Genomic DNA, 18288 nt, shown 5'->3' with positions numbered 1-18288 from the left:
GTTAGAGGTAGAATTATATTTGTGTGGCCATCTTCTTTGGGTTCGTTGAAATTAGATTACTTTTTTCCTTTTTCTAGGGTGTAGTTTCCCTCCTTATGTTGGAGTTTTCCATTTATTATCCTTTGAAGGGCTGGATATATGGAAAGATATTGTGTAACTTTGGATTTGTCTTGGAATATCTTGGTTTCTCCATCTATGTTAATTGAGATTTTGCTGGATATATGTGTTCTCTTAAGGTGTGTATGACATCTGTCCAGGATCGTCTGGCTTTCATAATCTCTGGTGAGAAATCAGGTATAATTCTTATAGGTCTGCCTTTATATGTTACTTGAACTTTTTCCCTTACTGATTTTAATATTCTTTCTTTGTTTTGTACATTGGTGTTTTGACTATTATGTGACAGGAGGTTTTTTATAGTCTAATCTATTTGGAGTTCTATAGGCATCTTGTATGTTTATGGGCATTTCCTTTATGTTAGGGAAGTCTTCTATAAATTTGTTGAAGATATTTATTGGCCCTTTAAGTTGGGAATCTTTGCTCTCTTCTACATTGATTATCCTTAAGTTTGATATTTTCATTGTGTCTTGCATTTCTTGGATGGTTTGGGTTTGGAGCTTTTTGTGTTTTGCATTTTCTTTGTTGGTTGTATCAATGTTTTCTATGGTATATTCTGCCCCTAAGATTCTCTCTTCTATCTCTTGTATTATGTTGGTGATGCTTGCTTCCATGATCCCTGATTTAATTCCTAGGTTTTGTATCTCCAGGGTTATCTCTCTTTGTGATATTTTTATTGCTTCTCTTCCCATTTTTAGATCCTGGATGGTTTTGTTCAATTCCTTCACCTGTTCGATTGTATTTTCCTGTAATTCTTTAAGGGATTTTTATGTTTCCTCATTAAGGGATTCTACTTGCTTACCTTTATTGCCAGTATTCCTTTAACAGAGTTATTTATGTCTTTCTTAAAGTCCTCTAACATCATAATGAACTGTGATTTTTAAGTCAAAATCTTGCTTTTCCAGTGTGTTTGGATATCCAGTATTTGCTCTGGTGGGAGAACTGGGTTCTGATAGTGCCAGTAGTCTTGGTTTTTGTTGCTTACGCTCTTGCCCTTGTGTCTTGCCATCTGCTTATCTCTGGTGTTAATTGGTCTTGCTGTCTCCGACAGTGACTTGACCTTCCTGTAAGCCACTGTGTGAGCACTCCTGGAGACCAGCATTCTCCCAGCAGGATCTGGTACAGAAAACTGTGGCACAGGGTCAGCTCCAGGAGCAAGCAGAATGTGGAAGGATCCTGTCCCAGACTGCTACTAGGTTTCTGTGTCCATGGGACTCCAAGTGGAATACAATCAAAATTCCAACTCGATTCTTCATAGAGTAAGAAAGAGCAATTTATAAATTCATTTGGAATAACAAAACACCCAGGATAGCTAAAACTATCCTCAACAATAAAAAAACTTCTGGGGGAATCACCATTCCTGACATCAAGCTGTATTACAGAGCAATATTGATAAAAAACTGTGTAGTGTTGGTACAGAAACAGGCAGGTAAATCAACGGAATAGAACTGAAGACCTTGAAATGAATCCACACACCTATGGTCACTTGATCTTTGACAAAGGAGCCAAAACCATCCAGTGGAAAAAGATAGCATTTTCAACAAATGGTGCTGGTTCAACTGGCAGTCAGCATATAGAAGAATGCAAATTGAACCATTCTTATTGCTCTGTACAAAGCTCAAGCCCCTCCACATAAAACAAGATACACTCAAACTAATAGAAGAAAATGTGGGGAAAAGCATCAAACACCTGGGCGCTGGGGAAAATTTCTTGAACAGAACAGCAATAACTTATCCTCTAAGACCAAGAATTGACAAACGGGACTTTATAAAATTGCAAAGCTTCTGTAAGATGAAGGACACTGTCATTAGGACAAAATGACAACCAATAAATTGGGAAAAGATCTTTACCAATCCTTCATCGGATAGAGCGATATCATTCATATATATATATATATATATATATATATATATATATATATACATATATATATATATATATATCAAGAAGTTAGACAACAGAGAATCAAAAAACCCTATTAAAAATGTGGTACAGAGCCAAACAAATAATTCTCAGCTGAGGAATATTGAATGGTTGAGATATTCCTAAAGAAACATCCTTAGTCATCAACAAAATGCAAATCAAAATAATCCAGAGATTCCAACTCACACCAGTCAGAATGGTAAAGATCATAAACTCAGGTGACAACAGATGCTGGAGAGGATATGGAGAAAGAGGAGCACTCCTCCATTGCTGGTGGAATTGCAAGGTGTTTAGCCACTCTGAAAATCAGTCTGGAGATGCCTCAGAAAATTGGACATTGTACTACCTGAGGACCCAGCTATATCAGTCCTGGGCATATACCAAAATGATGCTCCAACATATAACAAGGACACATGCTCCACTATGTTCATAGCAGCCTTATCTATAGTAGCCAGAAGCTGGAAAGAACCCAGAGGTCCCTCAACAAAGGAATGGAAACAGAAAATGTGGTATATTTACACAACAGAGTTCTACTATTAAAATATAATGACTTCATGAAATTCATAGGCAAATGGAATGAACTAGAAAATATCATCCTGAGTGAGGTAACCCAATCGCAAAAAGCACACATAGTATGCATTCACTGATAAATGAATGTTAGCCCAAAAGCTTGCATTATCTGAGATATAATCCACAGACCACATGAACTCAAGAAGGGTGACCAAAATGCGGATGCTTCAGTCCTTCTTAGAAGGGAGGGGCAAAAATATTCATAGGAAGAAATATGGGGACAACATTTGGAGCAGAGATTGAACAAAAGGCCATCCAGAGCCTGCCCCACTTGGGGATCCAGCCCATATATATTTAGCCACCAAACCAAGACAATATTGTTGATGCCATGAGCATGACAAATACACAGTTCAAAGCCAACCATTGAGCTGCGAATGGGTTCCATATTGGAGGAGTTAGTAAAAGGATGGAAGGAGCTGAAGGAGCTTGCAACCCCCATAAGAACAACAATACCAACCAACCAGAGCTCTCAGGGACTAAACCGCTACCCAAAGAGTACACATATATAGACCCATGGTTCCAGGTGTATATGTAGCAGATGACGGCCTTTGTTGGGCACCAGTGGGAGGAGAAGTCCTTGGTCCTGCCAAGGCTAGACCCCCCAATATAGGGGAATGTCAGGGTGGGGAGGTGGGAAGGTATGGGCGGGTGGGTGGGTGGGGGAATACCCTCATATAAGCAGAGGGGGCGAATAGCATAGGGGATTTATGTTTGGGAAACTGGGAAAGTGATAAAATTTGAAATGGAAATTTTAAAAATGTCCATTAAAAAAAGAAAGATAAATAGGGCATTTTTCCTACTTACATTTGTTATCTCAAATAATTGAACTCAAAGAAACAGAATAGAATGGTGACCACCCAAGGCTGCAGTGAGAGGATCGGGAGATGGTTAATAGTTAAATAGTGCAAACCTTCTGTTAAACAACAAGAATAAGTTTCTTTTATTTGGCTGGGATTTGAGCTGGGTCTCAGTATTTACCAAATGCTGGCTTCAAACTCCCGAATACTGTTGTCAGTAGAAATATACCACAATGTTCATCCTAACATTTACTAACATTCTTATTGTTATTTGAGACATTATGTATGCTACTATTTAATCAATGGACATAGCTCCCAAACAGTAAAAATATCCGTTTAGACTTTCACCTTTTTTTTAATTTGATGAACTCTTAAGCAAATTTGACAGATCATTTATTCATTTGTGTTCTAGTTACTTTTCTCGTTGCTATTAGCAAACATCTGACAAGGAGCATTTTAACGTTTGTTTTTGGAGTGCAGTTCAAAGGAAAACTGCTTCTTATGGCAGGAAGGGCATTAGGACAGAAATGGGAGGGGCTTGGTGACACTGCATGGACTACCCACAAGCAGACAGAACACAGGACGTGGTAGCAGCTAGAACACATCATCTTCCAATGACTCATACCATTTAGCAAGGTTCTATCTCATAAATGTTTCACAGCCTCCAGGACAAGAGCCTAAGGATGGGATTTCACATTCAAACTACAATAATATGGAATGAAGCCTGAACAAATTGCATCAGAGCTATTATGAATAAAGCTGCAAAAATCATGTGTTTTTTGTTGTAAACCAAATAATTAATAGTAGAATTACTAAGAAAGAATATATTGAATTTTATGATAAATATTACAAAATCTCCTTATTATCTGACATCCCACAATCCATGTTGAGACTTGATTGCCCCATATTCTCACAGCAACTGAGTCTTGTGATAATAGTTCAGTGTGGTTTTCATCTGCATTTCCTTAATGAAAATTGTGTTAAGTGTGATTTGAATATATAACTTTTTCATGAAAAAATACAGCTAAATTTAAAAGGCATAGACTCTACTCCAGCTTACCTGAGACTCAAACCTAAGTTGTCAATCATTATCAGTATAATATGTCTGTGGCCCTGAAAGATGAAGGCAAGACCACGATGGAGCTGAAGCAGGTTCTGAGGAGGGCCAAAAAGATGGGCAAGAGTTTAGGTCCCAAGCTACCCCGAATGGCATGCTCCTGTGACTTCTCACCATATTCAGGATAAACACTGGCTTGCGACAGTTTGATTTGAAATCATTGAACTATTATCACAGGAAGACAGAGAAGAACAAGGTTAGTCAGGGCTCACACCAGGCAACAGGATAGCATTGTAGGAATTTGGTTTGGTTCTTCCTCCCAGCCCCATAAGAATAAGACTCAGACTCAAAATAGAGTTTCAAATTCCTTGGACACATAGCTAGGCTTTTCTCTTATTAGATCATAACTAAATTAACCTATGTATTTTTACCCTTCATTGCCACATGACTGATTACTGGTGCTGACGTACCATGCATCCCTCTTGTCACATCTTCCCAGTAAATCTCCCCCACCTGGCTCTATCCCAGAATTATTTCTGCCTCCCGTCTATCCCACCTTCTAATCTACTCTTAACTGTAATTCATGTTTGTTTGTTTATTGACAGGCAATGCATCTATACAATACACAAGATATTCTCTCTAAACACTATCATAGTAACAAATGGTAGAGCCAAGAACTTGCTGATGAAGTGGAACCCATAGGTCTCACTGACTCTAAATGACAAATGAGTGAGATAAGGCTAGGATGTCACTCAGTCTCCTGTCTTCATTAGCTCATTGGCCAATGATATCAATTATAGGGCAGTATTTCAGGAGGAGAGCATATTTTAGCAATATGATTGTGAACATATCAAGTTTATGAATAGGTGGGATAATCAAGCAGAGCTTGACACATAAGAATAGAGTTTAGACAAAAGAACAAAGGATGCTGAGTCTATATTGTTAGCAGACAGTTGAAATTTAAGAGTTTTGTCACCAGGGGGAGTATACACTGTGATGAGAGGAAAAACAAATATATGATATCTCTCCAAGAAACATAATTGGTGGTAAGAAATGCAAGAGGAAATCAAGAAGTGATGGGGCTAAAGAGATATGAAGAGAAAAAGAAAAATGGAAGAGAAACATAAGAAAGGACATGGTTGCCATGGTGAAGTAGTTCTAACACAGGTCATACGTAAGATGGACCCATTATGCATATGACAAAATGTGGTATATGGGGATGTTCATTCCTAGAATTCCCCGTAACTATCTATGCCTGATATTTTTCCTTCTCAGCCCTAAACTCTTTCACAGTATACTACAATTTTCCACCCTACCTACTCTGTTTTATAATTACCCCACTAGGCTGTAAAATGCAAAATGGTAGTAACCATATATTCTTCATTTCTGCACCAAGATCGAACCTACATATCTTAGGATATAAAGTAGACTCTTAAGTATTTGCAGAACTGAAAATTTATAGTTTTTTCATATATCCTATCTTCTCTAGAATTAAAGAAATGTCGTTTATTTGCATGTTAATGCATTCACACAGGTCTACATGCATAAACATCACAGGACAGCTTTCTGGGGTTAGTTCTCTCCTTCCACCTTGTGGGTTACAGGGATTAAACTCAGATTTCCAGGCTTAGTGGCCATGCCTTACCCAGTGAACCATCTCACTGGCCTCTGTATTTGACTAAAGACTGATGAAATTGTTCCTGTAGGGCAACATGGTTAATACTTCACAGCTATCCATCATTACTTCCATGCCTCGTTCTTTAATTGAAATTCTGTGACTAGGAGTTTGGTAGCACTTAGACCTTGATTTCAAATCTTTGCCACAGGGAAAAAAAAGATGGTGTCATTAAATTTTCACAAACATCTTACCATAAAATCCAGTCTACACTTAAAAAAACCTACACTGTTCTTCATTTTGCTTTCACTATGTACAGATGCTTTGAAAACTAAAGGCACGCCCTGCAGACTTTCCCAACTCCAAGTCTTCTTAAGGATCCACCCGACTTGCTCCAGTCATCCAGTTTGCACTTCACCTTCAGATTCTAATATCTTACCCTCACTCTCAAGGACATGGCTGTCTCATAAACACTGTACAAACTATACACAGAAGCGCAGGGATTCTTACTGGCACTCCAGGATAAATGGATTCTCTCCAAGCACCTCCTTTGCTACTAGTGGGTTTTAGAGTCCTGTAGAGGTTGAACAGCATAATTTTGATTTACACACAGTAAAGTAAGTGTACACAGCAGGAGAGAAGCAGAAATCATGGTTTCTCTTCATGAAAAGAATTTCTGCAAACCCAGTCTTGAGATTTGTCTTATTTTTGTTTAGTACATGATTCTTTAGGCCATTTACAATACAGTGATTTTTGACAACATTCAGTTATTAATCTGCTTTGGCTTTTAACTGGATGCATAAGTGAGCCAGCAGGCAATGTGCTTTCGGCAGAAGGAATGGATGAAGCTTTTACCTTGACCACGACCTGTAGAGACCTTTCATGAGACAAGACTTATTTTGCAGAGAAGACCCCTACTTTGAAGTGGGAAAGAGAATCCTAGAGTTTGGATCCGTAATTTGGCTACTGACTGTCCCAGGTGTCTAAATTCTGTTATGTGGTTTTCAGTAAAATGGTAAACATTAGTGCCTGCCAGATGATCTTTGTGAAGGCTAAATAGGACAATTGTGTAAATAAACTCACATCATGCCTGGCTTATAATAATAACCCAGTAAGTACTTAGATAAACATCTTTAAAAGTGCATATTTCCAAACAATTGCATATTTATGGATGTATAGAGATAGCAATGGTAGCTATCTCCCAGGTATCTGTCTGCTTTGTGTGGCACACACTTTGGAGTTCTCTAAACATTTAGTAGACCTCCTCTTCAGTCTGTACTCAGGATCTTGTAAACAGAGCTCTTGCTGTCTGTCATTACATGCCAAACTTTGGTACTATTGAAATGAACAAAGGAAAAAAAGGGAAAGAAGGAAAAGTTTCAAAGAAAACTGCCAAGTGTACTCTTGATCATGACTTGCAGTATTACCCGGGCTAAAGGCCCAGAAGGAAGGAAATCTGTTGTTATATGAAGAATTCATATTTAGGAGTGACAGAAGTTGACTACAGGCAAGTGACCAGTGGCTATGGAAGGACAATAGGAAGAGGAGGATGGGGAAAGGTTGGTTGATCAACTAAGCTTCTGACAGACAGGTTCAAGAGCTCTGGTATGTGATAATAGGCTTATTTGCAAAGTCCTAAAGACCAAAATAACAGTGGGTGACAATAGATAAAAAACGATGTTTTTTATGTTTCAAAAGGAAGAAATTATTTAGAATTTAAAATGTTTTCACCATAAATAATAAATGTAAATGGAGATTGGTACACTTAACCTGATTTTAAAATTAAACAGTATGTCCTGGAGAGATGGCCCAGCAGTCAAAGGCACATGCTGCACTTCCAGAAGACTTAAGGGTAGTTCCTAGTACCCATGTCACAGATCTACCAGCAACTCCAGCTCCAATAAATCCTGTGACTTCTTTTGGATTCTGAGGGTACCTGCACTCTCACATATGTAGATTCACACACATAAAAAAGAGCAATAATAAATCTTCAAAATAGTATGTATTAATATATCCATGTCTCCAAATATCATGTTCACTATCTTTCAAACGTTTAATTTTATATTCTAAGTACAAGTTTAAAACTCAATCACACACACACACACACACACACACACACACATTCTCTCTCTCTCTCTCTCTCTCTCTCTCTCTCTCTCTCTCTCTCTCTCCCCCTCTCTCTCTCTCCCTCTCTCTCAAGAGAATAGATATATTTTCAAAATACTGACAAGGTAAGGAATGAGCTTTCTGCATATTGGTGCTGTTTAGACCCCCTCTTCTTGCTTTTAGAGTTGGCTTATTTGCAAAGTCCTAAAGATCAAAATAAAGTCCAAAGAAATATTCTCAATGAATTTAAAGGCTGAACATGTATATGATTCTAGAAAAGTGACAAAAAATAGAACATAAAAATTTTTTTCCCACAAAAATTGTTAGACTTGAGGCAATGAAAGAAATCCCCATTTCACATCCTACTCAATCTATTGGAGATATCCATCCAAAAGTTTGTAGAACTTTTACAAGATGGAGCCTTCGTAGAGGAAGTCAGTCACTGGGGCCAGGATTTAATATTTTATAGCCCATTTTCACATGCTTTCCACCCTCGGCTTCCTCACTGTGGATGTATTGTGAGTAGCTAGCTTACTGGTCCTGTCACCATGTTTTCCCCACTATAATGGAATATGTCCTGTCAAACTGAGCCAGAACAAGTCTCCCTTAAGTTATTGCTTGTGGGGCATTATGTCAGAGAAATGAACAAAAGAACCAAGCTGAGCACCGTGGAAACAAATTCAATGCTGCCACATCCAAGTGGATTTGTTGCTATGACTGCTCCACCCAACTACATGCCTAGTCAATTCTGCCAGCTATGCAGATCAATTTTCCAGGTTGGCAGTGATTCTCCAACAATAGTGCTGATGTCTTATTTTCTTTAGGTTCAAGGAAAAAAATGTGTGAAAGCAACAGCGGAGTGTGTCAGACTGCCTACAAATATCAGCCATATTCAAGCTTTTTTCTATATATATAGTCTACACATCTCAAGGCGACATGGACAACATTCAAGGTGAGAGGTATGGCCTGTCAGGAACCCTGGTTTTCAGGCAGATGTAGAAGGGAGTAAGGTTTTCTCATATTTTAAAAATACTTTCTTCCACTAAGAGAAAAAAATCAGCTTCCTGATGTCAAGTCCTTTTGGTAATATAACTACAGATGGAGTTGTTACATCTATGTCTCATCCATATATAATCTTCAGGGTTTAACAGCAACAACAGTAATCCAGAAATGCTTTATAAAATCCAGCCGAGTCAGGCGAATATTTATTAAAAACAGTAATTATTCTCTGGATCTCATGTAGAACTGCACTATCCCCTAGGACTGTTGATGATTATCTTCATTGACAGACCATGAAAGACCATATCTTCCTGAAAGTCATGGATGCTATTGTACTAGGAACTTTGTGTGTTGATATAACAGGTAGCCTTTGATGAGGTGATTCAGTCAGAAATAACTCTTCTATCTTTATGCTCACATTGCCCGTGGCCTGTCTTTTGGAAAACACAAGGAAGTATGAGCTGTATTAGAAAACACACAAGTAGACAAAGGCTCTCAGAAAAGACCATGAAGGAATAGATTTGAAGCAATCAGGTAACCACTAAATTTTCACAGAAATACCATGAATATTTAATGACATGTAAATAGAAGCCACAGAGGAGGTTAGCAGTGAGGGGCACTGGGTAAGGGGCTATTCAATGTTCAATACAAACTATAGGAAAATGTCTCTCATAGCACAGTACCTGGAACAACACAAGCACTCCGTAGAGGCTAGAAAATTTCACCGCAGTGTGTTTTCCTTTAGGACTGGGCACGATCAGCCTTTTACTGTGAAATGGCTGCTTTGACTTCAGTTTACCCAGCTGAGTGAGGTTTGTTCTGTGAATAAAACACTAAGATAAGTGCCTTCATTGAGGGTAAGGGGTGAGGTGGAATTCAGAAAGAACATTTTTGTGGAAGCTACAGAGTATAGGTTTATTCATTCACTGAGATTTAACCCTTTCATTTCTCATTGGATGTCACTGTGGCTCAGTGTTTAAAAGCCTTAATATCACACAGCAAGTGGATGATGGACTTGATAATGAATTTGAGACCCTCTGACTCTCAGCTTACAGCTCTTGTGGTCCTCTGTGTCATTAAGGATAATGCTAATGAGCTGGCAATAGCCAAGCTTCTTTCCCTAGCCCTTTTCTAACTCATGCTACAGAAGACCCTCTTTGCTCTATATTTAAGAAACATTAGCAGGTATGTCTCCATTCATGTCATTGATTTTTTTCTGTTTCTTTTTGTCTGTCTTACATTTCAAAAGGTAAAAGCAGCTCTCAGTTTTGAATAGTCTACTTTTCAATTTGAGAACTAAATTCTCCAAGTGAAATCATTTTAAAGGACAAAGAGAAAAATTAAGTGTTGGTTAGAAACTAAGACAACCTGGGATTTTTTTTTTTACCCTCAGCAGCCTTAAAAATCTATAAAACATCTACTTGAGAAGAAGCATCTTTCAATGTGGAGACGTGAGAACAATTTTCATGAAGAAAATCTGAAGGTAGAAATCTTTTCTGCCTCCAGTGTGTTACTGCTCATCGGAATGGTGCAAGTGGTTGTATACTTTTGAGGTAGAGTTGGTGGGGTAATGGAGCTTATGCCAGCACACTCTGTGATTTCCCTTTGCACAAATTATTTCTTCCTTTCACCCATCTATGGGGTAACTAGGAATGACACACACAGCTTTCTACTGTGACATTACACAAAACATTCAAAGGATACTGAGTTGAACTCAAAAGAGTCCTGATGACATTACTTACAGAATACTTCTAAATTATGGAATGAAAGGTATCATTCTCAGGTGAAAAAATTGATTCATGAGTAAATAATTCCTAACCCAGAGTCTGTAATGCTACCTGTTCTCATGAACAAGATGTCACATTGGTGGAAGTGGTTAATGAAAATGCCACCTACAGAACATTGAGTGTCAAATGACCCTTATTTTCTTGACCTTGGTACACTATTCTGCATGTTTGGGACAATGCCATTGGACATTTGCCCTACAACTCTTCCTACTAATTTAAATAGGGAGAACAAATTCAAATAGAGCCTTTAGTACCTGGAAGCGGAACCTCATGGTAACAGGCACTACCTAGAGGACTCTTGTTTCTTTCTGCTTCTGGGTCTACCATGCTGAACCAGGCTCAAGGCAAAATGGGTAATTTATATTTAACACTTAGTGACTTGAACAGATTAAGTCCAGTGAAATGTGAATTCATACCAATTCACACAGAAATGTATCACTGGAGGGAAGGAACAAAGCAAATAAGCAATGTTTTTGAGATCCAAATCTTTCAGATATTAATTTTCTCTTCTTCAAAATATAGTGTATTTACAGGTAGACACCCTCAAAGGGACTATAGCGGGGCACTTGTCCATTATGGGTAGAGTCTTGGATTCTATCCCCAGCACTGTAAACAACAACATTAACAACACAACAACTGAAAGGAAAACCTGATCAATAAATGAAAGATTATAATGTATACTTGGGATATTTTTAAAAGAACCAAGTAGGAATTTTAGGTTAAAATATAATTAATGGAGACTGGAAGATTACTCATGGATTAAGAAAACTTGCTGCCCTTAAAGAGGACCCAAATTCTGTTCCCAATACCAACACTGGATAATGTTCACAGCATCCTATAACTCCAGTTGACCTCTTCTGACCCCTGGGGCACCTACAAACCAGTGCATGTACATATACAGAAGTACACATAAACATTAAATCTTTGCATGTTTATTTTAAAAATGTATTTACAATGTTACAAATAATGTCATATTTTGAAATTCTTCCTCTACAGCTGATTCATAGATTTATATTATTAAGTTATCATTTGATAATGGAAACACAACCTGGTACAGTGATTTTCCTATAAATATGTTTTTATTCTACTTGACATTAAAAGCTTCTTTAATGCATAACTGTTAAATAGTCTTTTAAAAATTAAAAATGAGAAAAATAAACACCAAGCCACCTACAAACCTTTATTTTCCAATACTACCCTGCCTGCTCTATGCGAGGTGGCACAAATCTTGCAGAAGTAACCAACCCGTATCTGGTTTGACTTGAGACTCACTCTACAAGATGAAACCCATACCTGACATTGCTTAGGTATTAAAAGATGAAGGAAAATTAAAAATTAAAGAAGAAATTTATAATGTGTTAAATAAACTATTAAACATAAAATAACATTAAGCTAGATTATAGCTTAAACTGAACAGGAATCTAAATATGTCAATAATTCTCATGAATGTAAATAGTTTAAACTTTCCAATTGAAGGGCAGAGATTGCCAGTTTTAACAGAAGAAAATATATGAGAAGACTGTTGTATGGAAAATAGAAGGTCTCACCAATGTTGCCAATGACACTTTAGGATGTGCTGTCCACTACTGTGTTGTAGATCATCAGAAGCTTTATAAATACTTAGAAAATGAATTTGTGAGGACACGTTGTTGAATTCAGACTGCACAATTGAATTTCATCACATTAAGAGAAAAATCCAGGTTTGAATAAATATAGGCAACTTTGAAGCAGGATGGATGCCTGCTGGTCATCCCAATGGGCTACTTACTCATGAAGACAGCTGTGGAGATTTCAGTCCATGCTCACTCGGCTTGGCTCTTTGGGCATACTCAAGGCAGCACCATGACCAGAATGTTCACTGAACTAGCAAAGAAGCAAAGGAAGGGCATCGTTCCATATTCCCTAAGGGCTACTAGCATGCTGTCCCTCCAAAAATTTCCATCAACTCGCAGTAGTGTCCAGTGAAGATGAAACGTCAATGTGTGTGTCTTTGTAGTCAAGATCTAACCACATCTGTGTGCTAATATAGGAGGCGCAGAGGTATTGACAGGAAGCACCTATTGTTGGCCTAATCCATACAGCAAATATGATAGCCACAGTATGAGCTAGAGTACCAACCTCAGCACCAACCCTTAAAGTACTACATTCTGTTGATGAACATTTTTACTAAAGAATAATGTAAACTCTAGGAAAAGTTAATAAAAGGAAAGAACCGAAATATTAGGTTTAGAGAATATTGAATGAGTCTTTGATTCTCTCCCTTGTGAGGTAGTCTTGTAATCCCTGCAGTATGTTGACAAACATGCCTGGTTTCACTCCTCATACACCTTAAAGTACAAGATGCGGTTAATATCTTGTTTACCTTCTGATTATTGATTCTCGGTTCTCATGTTTTTCCTGAGGAGTTAGAGTCTCAGTTGGTAATGGATGACAGATTTGATTTTCTTCATCAAATATCTATACAAAGTGAAGTCTAGGTGAGTACACATAACATCCTAAAATTGACTTCTTGTTCTAGAAATGGCCTTTCTACAACCCATCATCTTCCAGAATCCCACTGCTCTTTTGTTTTGCCCTTAACAGTCTCTGTATCTCCAGGAAGAAGCAACTGTGTGTAGACAAAGATTCTGCTTGATACAGTTGGTTGAGTTTTCAGTCCAAATGGACATGGAAGAATAATGCATTCTTATTGACTAGTTTTCCCATTGTATGTGATTAGACAGGCATGAAACACCTCTTAGAAAAAAAGCAATTATTCCTGTAAAGCTTTTATCCATAGAATCCCCCAAAACAATTCCCATTTTATATTTCTGATAACGTTTTTATTTCAACATTCTTTTATTAACTGGATTGAGACTGGCTTTTTTTGAGACCATGTTACCTCCAATGAAGCATTAATTGATTGATGCAAAGATTGCCAGCCTGCCTTGATTCGGGGAACTTCTGAGAACCTTGGGTTAGACTCTGATTTATGAAGCTCAGCTTTCATGTAGTTATAATCAACTGTACATGAGATTCATGAACCGAGAAGAGACACACATGGAGACAAGGGCTTGTGAAATGTAACAATATTTTTCAGGCTCCTTCCATATGCCTGCATTATAGTCATTGCTAGACAATGAAATGCACCTGAATTATTGTGGAAAATAAAAGCAATCATGGAAAATAATGCTACAGTTCCATAATAGGCACCAAGCCTGTTTGGAACACATCCTATACTAAACTGTCTTTTCTTGACAGGCAATTAATGTGTGTTTTACTAAAATTTTGGTGTTTTGTGACAAGTCAAATTACCATATCTGAAACAAAACCTGGAGAATAGATAAACTTTTAAATGCAATGCCAAAGTAAGTAGCCTAGTTAACAGATGAAACCAGGGCTTACGGAGAAGGTTGACAAGTTAAGTCTTGAACAGCCATTGCAAGGATTAATAACGCATTCTGCCTGGAGCCCTGCTGCACTGGCTATACAGAAAATGATGTGCTTTCAAGACAGGACAGCCCCTTCACTTGTAGTCAATTTTCAGTAGAAAGGCATTCTGGTTAATTCTGGAATTTGGAAATAGTCCTTGCCCTCACTTTTTTTAATCACTTGATTCATAGATATTTAATTTTCTGCCTTCTATAATTTCTAGTATTAACCATTTCTCTCTGTCCCCAATATCACCCTAGAGTTCCTTCCCACCGAACATATCACCCATAACTACTTCCCCCACAGACTCTGTAAACATGTCTTATCCCCATGCTTATTCATTTACTGAGTTACTTGTTTTTATTTTCCTAACTTCTGAAGGTAGATGCTTAGCTCAGTGGCCATCAGTAATTTTTTTTCAAACATTAACCCCTTGCTTTGTTTTGTTAGAGACAAGGAGATACGTAGTGCAAGCCAACCTTAAACTTCCAATCCTCTGCCTGTGTCTCTATACTTCTGAGATTATACGTGTCTACTACAATGCCCAGCCCTGATATAAACTTTCTACAAAAAGATTTATTTAATTTTATTTTTAATTACGTGTGTAGGTGTTTGGAATATATATATATGTTCAGGGGAGGGTATGTGCATGTGTGAGTACAGGTGTCACAGTGTCCATAAGAGGGTACTATGCCTGCTTCACCTAGAACTGGGAGCAGTTGGGAGCAGTTCAGCCTAGATCCTGGGACCTACGCTGTTATCTTCTGCAATAATAGTATATGCCTTTCTCCACTCGGCCATCTGCCTGGCCCCCTTGTCCTACCGGCCATCTTCACACCCCCTTGCTTCAGTATAAACTTATAAAGCTGAAAATTCTTGCAATTCCCTTCATTGCATCCCAAAAATTTTGATATATATCAAAATACAGTAAATATTCTCAAATTTTTTCATTGTTCTCTTAGTTTTCAGGCATAATTTGTATCTTTTGTCATCATTTTATTGTGATGTTTGACGAAATAAAAATATCTCTATAATATATTTTCTTTAAAATCTGACTTTGTTCTGAGGGGCAATCCATTTTTATAACTGTTCTGAGTAGACCTGAGACAAACCCAGTGCAAAGGCAGGCTAGTCGTTAGGGGAGTCAGGGTTTTATAAGTCATGTCCAGTAGACTTTGTTTATTGTTTCATTCCAATATTTTGTAGCTCACTTATTTTTACCGGCTTATGATTTTACTATAAAATGTTCCCCATAGCCTCATGAAGGCTTGCTCTCCATCTTGAGACACTGCTTAAGAAACGGAGTCTGACTGGAAGAAGTGAGTCACTAGGATAGACCTGCTTTGTACCCTTCTTGTCTCTGGACATTTTTAGTCTCTCTCAGCGTCCTAGCTGCCCCAAGAGACACAGCCTCACTCTGTTATGTCCTACCTGCCAGTATGTACTGCCTCACTTCAGGGCTCTGGAGCCAGCTAAACACACACTGAAAGCAGAAACAAAATCGAACTCCCCTCCTCTCCGATTTCCAGAGGCTGCAACACAGTAATGACAAGTCTGACTGATACGCAATTAACCTGCAAATTCCATAAGCAGACACGCACTCACATCTGTGCACAAAGGGAGCAAAGACTCAGGGACAGAAAAAGATCACTCCTGTGTGACAACTTTTCTACTCTTCTAAGCCACTACATTTTTAAATCAGTAAATCAAATTTGTGCTTTTTATAAATTTTCCTTTGTTGTTTTAATTCCATTGGCCCCAAAGCCATTTTGTCTCACATTTCCATAACTTTTACAGTATTCATTTGATTAAGAGCTGACTAAATTATTATTTTATCATTTTTTTACTCTTCCTGCATCGTTTTTTTTTACATTTTCTACTTTTATATTATTTATTTTATGTGTATGGATATTTTGTCTGCATTTGTGTCTGTGTGTCACATGTGTGCCTCGTGCTCTTGAATCTCCTGGCACCAGGTGTACTGTGGTGTGCCATTGCGTGGGCACTAGAAACAGTATCCAGGCTCTGTGGAAGAGCAAGCAGTGATCTGAACCTCCTTGGTCCCCTTAAGAATGATACCTGAATGGAGATGCAGATGAGGCCTGGTCGGAAGAAGTAGGTCACTGGGGAATGTGCCTTTAGGGAATCTACATTGCTTATCTTCTTCCCTCCTCTTGTCCCTGCTTCCTGGTCACCTCATGGTTGAGCAGCTTTGCTCTGTCATATGCCTTCTCCCACAATGTTCTTCCTCATTAGTCACAGCATTGGAACTGATGGGGACTTTTGAAACTACCAGACCAAACAAATCTTTCTTCCCCTTAGACTGTTTTAGTGGAAAGGCTCTCCTTAAGGCCATCACACTGGTAAGACCCAAGTTTTAAACAAGATGCATTGCATTCAAATTCTAGCATCCCAGCCCTGACCTTCCCAAACACTCCTGCCCTTCTCACATGTAAAATACATTCGATTACATCACAGCTAACACTGGTTTGGTGAAATTGATTTTACTTTTTTATTGACAGATATTTATATGTACTTACAACTTCTAATGTGAAATTGATTCATATGTATGGCACAGTGACCAAATCAGAGTTGAACATATTTGTCAGCTTAAATGCTTATAGATTCTTTATGATAAGTACTTTTATTATGAGTGCCTGAATAAAGCCTTCATCAGATTCGACTTGGAAACTATTTAACAATCATTTGTTTATGAATTGGTATCTTTCAGGAGATTTGAAGAATTCTTCATAACCATTGCTTCTGGAATCTAGCCTTCTAATGCTGCATCTCCTTCTTCTTTTCAGCTGATCAGAAGTGGCAGATCCATTTGAAATATGACCTGGAGATTGTGCTCAAGGAGTCATACCTCATCTCCACATTGACCAGATAAATGATCATTTCAATGAAAGTGATCTACATAGGTAATTCCTCTTCTGGCAGAAAAGTAATGCAAACTCACAAAGAAGTAAACTGCCTTTATCCCAGACTTCAAAAAACTCTCACAAATTAAACTAAAAGGAAAATAAGCATCTCATATTAAAAATATGGTGAAAATAAATAAACAGTCAGATATGGAAACACACATGTAAAATTCGAGCCCTGAGGCCAAGGCAAGGAGACTGCAACTATGAAGCCATTTGAAGCCACATGGTAAACCATAAATTAATATATAAATAAATTCTAAGACAAGAAATCATGAATGAAAGCAATGAGTAGAAACAATGAATAACAGAATCAGCTCTGTAGATAATCTATATTCATTATATTTAAAGAATGAGGAAACCAGTTTTGGTAACAGCAGAAGAAACAGAAACCTTAAATAGGCTAGGAAAAAGTTGGCGTGTTAAATAAGGGAGTGATTAGGTAATTATAGCTTTGCACAGAGTATGATTTCTGAGGTTGCAGTTGGAAGGCAGGGTCTGCTCAGTATTCATTGGTTTCTGTACTTGTGTTGCCACCACATCCTGGCTTATTTTGCGTTTGCCCATAAAGCACAAACTTTGTGGTTAACAGGCTTAGCTAAATTTAGTTGAAAAGCTGGTTTCTGTTTGTGTCTGTCACACATGTGGACTTTAGTGCCAGTTACATAACCTCCGCTGGATTGGTGGCCTATATATTTTATTTTATCTTGCAATCTGAGTCGTGTCTGTTGTTTACAGTGGGAGCCATTGCTTTGTTACTAAGACCAAGGTAACAGATGGGAAACCCACTCTACACTGAAACTCACTGACTATTCTATCTCTTATCCTCTTCCTTTATTTTTTAACTGTCTTTTGCATCTAAGCTGAAAACACTAATGAATTTCTGTTTCTCTTCAGATAAAGCTCATATATTAGTCTGGCTTATAGAGCCCAGAAAAAAAAACCCTAATTCCCCAGTGCCATCTTATGGTTCATTGTTCCTTAC

The 18288-nt window shown here is 37.9% G+C and overlaps 1 long non-coding RNA gene across 1 annotated transcript in view; it reads left to right on the top strand.

Moving 5' to 3' along the window:
- The window catches only part of LOC108351649 (uncharacterized), a 32967-nt gene extending 15505 nt beyond the window's left edge, over positions 1-17462 (top strand). The window contains exons 3-6 of the long non-coding RNA XR_001839246.3: positions 9007-9134; positions 10575-10664; positions 13371-13445; positions 17187-17462. This is a non-coding gene — a long non-coding RNA (uncharacterized LOC108351649). The remainder of the gene's footprint in view (positions 1-9006; positions 9135-10574; positions 10665-13370; positions 13446-17186) is intronic.
- Positions 17463-18288: the final 826 nt, after the last annotated feature.

This window comes from Rattus norvegicus, chromosome 8 (assembly GCF_036323735.1).
Source record: "Rattus norvegicus strain BN/NHsdMcwi chromosome 8, GRCr8, whole genome shotgun sequence".
Lineage (NCBI taxonomy): Eukaryota > Metazoa > Chordata > Mammalia > Rodentia > Muridae > Rattus > Rattus norvegicus.
This window is presented reverse-complemented; position numbering and strand designations above follow the sequence as displayed.